The sequence below is a fragment of the Nycticebus coucang genome, chromosome X (genome assembly GCF_027406575.1).
Source record: "Nycticebus coucang isolate mNycCou1 chromosome X, mNycCou1.pri, whole genome shotgun sequence".
Lineage (NCBI taxonomy): Eukaryota > Metazoa > Chordata > Mammalia > Primates > Lorisidae > Nycticebus > Nycticebus coucang.
In genome coordinates, this window is record NC_069804.1 from 160,801,277 (window position 1) to 160,804,743 (window position 3,467).

General features: G+C 40.2%; 1 pseudogene; it reads left to right on the plus strand.

Annotated features, from left to right (window-relative positions):
- Positions 1 to 438: 438 nt before the first annotated feature.
- LOC128578571 (uncharacterized) lies at positions 439 to 575 on the plus strand (annotated as a pseudogene).
- The last annotated feature ends 2,892 nt before the right edge of the window (positions 576 to 3,467 follow it).

Here is a 3,467-nt window from a genome sequence, read left to right on the forward strand (position 1 = left end):
GCTACAGGCGCCGAGCCATTAAGACTATTTTTTAAATAACATTTTGGGTAATAATTTTATAGTTATAGAGAAGTTTCAGAGTTCCTGTATGCCTGTCATCCAGTTCCCTCTAATGTTAACATGTTGCATAACAATGGTACACTTGTCAAAACTAGAAATTAACATTGGTACATTACTATTAATTAAACTACCTACTTTTTACAGATTTCGCTGGTTTTTCCATTAACATCTTTTTCTACTCCAGGATTCAATTCAGGATACCACATCGCATTTAGTCACCATGTCATTTTAATAACTATTCCAAGGGTCAGGAGCAGGGCCTCACTCCTGTAATCCTAGCACTCTGGGAGGCCTAGGTGGGTGGATTGCTTGAGCTAAGGAGTTCAAGATCAGCCTGAGCCAGAGCGAGACCCCGTCTTTACTAAAAATAGAAAAACTATCACTTCCAGCCTTTTGGCTAAGATCAAGTGTAGCATCTGTTCTTATCAGTTTAAAAATAAAAAAAAACTAGCCGGGTATTGTTTTGGGCGCTTATAGTCCCAGCTTCTCAGGAGGCTGAGGCAAGAGAATCGCTTGAGCCCAGGAGTTTGAGGTTGCTGTGAGCTGTGACGCCATAGTACTCTACAGACGGTGACAAAGTGAGACTCTGTCTCAAAATAAATAAATAAACAGATATTCCACTGATATCAGATGTTGCCAAACAATTATTGCCAAAAGTTTCTCTGCCCCATAACAGTATATAAAACCCATGAAGTTCCAAGTGGGATGAAGAAAGTTAGCCAAAACAGAATTTAGGCCGGTCATCCAAATGAGCAAAATTTTGGGGGAAAAAAGTTCAGATTGTTTCAAAGTGAAATGTTAAATAAACATTTTGTTTCTCCCTCCTTTCCCATGTCAGACTTCTCTGGTTTTGTCTCTCCTGGGAGGCTCTGTTTCTGGTTGCAGCATCCCACTTGAGGTTTGACTATTTTATAGCTGCTTCATTCATCATCCAGTTGGAAAAAACAAAGAGTTGTTTTAATCTTCACTGGAGGCACAACTATGTGACCTTGAGCAAGTCCATTCAGGCTTTCTTGTACTCGCTTTCCTCATCTGTAAAATTTGTGATTTGTCAATAGTTACTGAGTGCTGGTCCATGGATCTGTTGCATTGAATCACCCAGAAAACTGTTGGAAATGCACTTGCAGGTCCCTTCCCACCCATGAATATCTGGACAGTTGGTCCTGGGGATCTGTATTTTCTCTCACACAAATACACATTCCCTGACCCAGGTGATTTGGATGCACAGCCAGGTTTGGCACACATGGGATTAAACCATCTTCATGCTTCCTTGGGTTCAGAGGCAATAAGCGTCTTGGGAAGTATCCTTTAATGGGAGGCCACCTGTAGCTCAGTGGTTAGGGCACCAGCCGCATACACGGGGGCTGGCACGGGCTTGCCAAACAACAATGACAACTACAACTAAAAAATAGCCGGGCATTATGGCAGGTGCCTGTAGTCCCAGCTACTTGGGAGGCTGAAGCAAGAGAATTGCTTGAGCCCAAGAGTTTGAGGTTGCTATGAGCTGTGATGCCATGGTACTCTACTGAGGGTGACATTAAAAAAGAAAAAAAAAAAATGGGAGGCCAGGAAAGGGGAAGAGCCTCCTTGTGGAAGCAGGTTTGGTGCTTTAGGGAGCTCCCGAGACTGTCTTGTTTTTCGGGTTTTTTTTTTTTTTTTTGAGACAGAGCCTCAAAGTGTTGTCCTGGGCAGAGTGCTGTGGCATCACAGCTCACAGCAACCTCCAGCTCCTGGGCTCAAGTGATTCTTCCAGGCACCTACCACAATGCTGGGCTATTTTTTGGTTGCAGCCATCATTGTTTTGGCGGGCCCAGGATGGATTTGAACCCACCAGCTCAGATGTATGTGGCTGGCGCCTTAGCCACTTGAGCTACAGGCACCGAGCCCCGAGACTGTCTTGTTAAGGAACAATTACCACTTCCCCAGGCTTCTGTTGCACTCTACCTAGGCATTCAGTGACTAACACATATATTGCCTACACAAAGAACTTGTTTTCTGTGAATTTTATTTAAATCGTTTTATGGAAAGTGGCTAAAGAGGAGAAATGAGATAAACGAAGTTTTACAAAGAATTGGAATATGAGTAAAGGGCAATTTATCTTTGTTATATTTGAGGTTCCTACATTGATTTCTTTCCATTCTTCACCCAGGAGTTCAGAAAAATGAAAATGATTTCACATGATACAATAAGTGAACCCACGTATTCCACCTGCACTCTGCCTTTTAAGAAACTCTCTTAATCACATTTCAAGAGCCAAAACATAACAAGGAAATATCGGAAGGTTAATTTTGTCTGCGATTTCTACAACTTTCTCCATTTTAATTTATAGAATCTCAGAGCTGAAAAAAGCTTAGCAATACTATAATCAAAACTGATTATAGATCAAATAATTTTATTAAATGGCAAACCAAGGAAAATTGAAATACAAAGAACAATGCCATTATATAAATTTTTGATTCAATGCAGTAATTAATCACTCCATTCACAATTGTTTGAGGCACTCATTATTTGTACGTTTTACAGATAATGAAACTGAGATTCAAATGCACAAGGTCCTACACAGCTATTAGGTGAAATAGAAATTCAATCCAAGTCTGGAGTCTCCCCCACCAGGCTCCAGAGATGTTTGTGACAGCTTTATTTATATCAAGAATAGACTGGAAATAGGCCGGACACAGTAGTTCCCGCCAAGTAATCCTAGCACTCTGGTAGGTGAGGCGGGTGGATTGCTTGAGCTCACCAGTTCAAGACCAGCCTGAGCAGAAGTGAGACAACATTTCTACTAAAAATAGAAAAACTGAAGCAAGAGGAACACTTAGGCCCAAGAGTTGGAGGTTGCTGTGAGCTGTGACACAACAGCCCAGGGTGACAGCTTGAGACTCTGTCTCAAAAAAAAAAGAAAAAAGAATTGACTGAAAAGAGTAGACAAATACATGAATAATCTAGTGTACATCTACTAAATATCTGTGGTCATGAACAGGTCTCCTTATATCCCCTTATATCTTGCAGATGGGAAAATAAACTGAGGTGACCACTCCTGGAAGCAATTTAGCAATATCTATAAAGTGTCTTTTCAAAGTTCATGGCTTCGGCCCAATAACTCATTCTCTAGGAACGTATCCTAAAGTAATAATCAGAAATTTGGCAAGAAGCTTATTTGCAAAAGTGCTTATTGAGACAGCACTTTCAAAAATGAAAAACCGGCAAGGAAACTGAAAGTTCAAAATTAATGAGTTAGATAAATGATGGTTCTTTATATGCTATAATGTCACATAACAATTAAAAATGGTGAGTTAATGGCAAAAGAAACTGTTTCTAATACTAGAAGTCTAAAAAGCATGATCGAAATATTGTATGAATACTATGATCCCAATTTTGCTGAAAGAAAAATATATGCAGGTATAAAG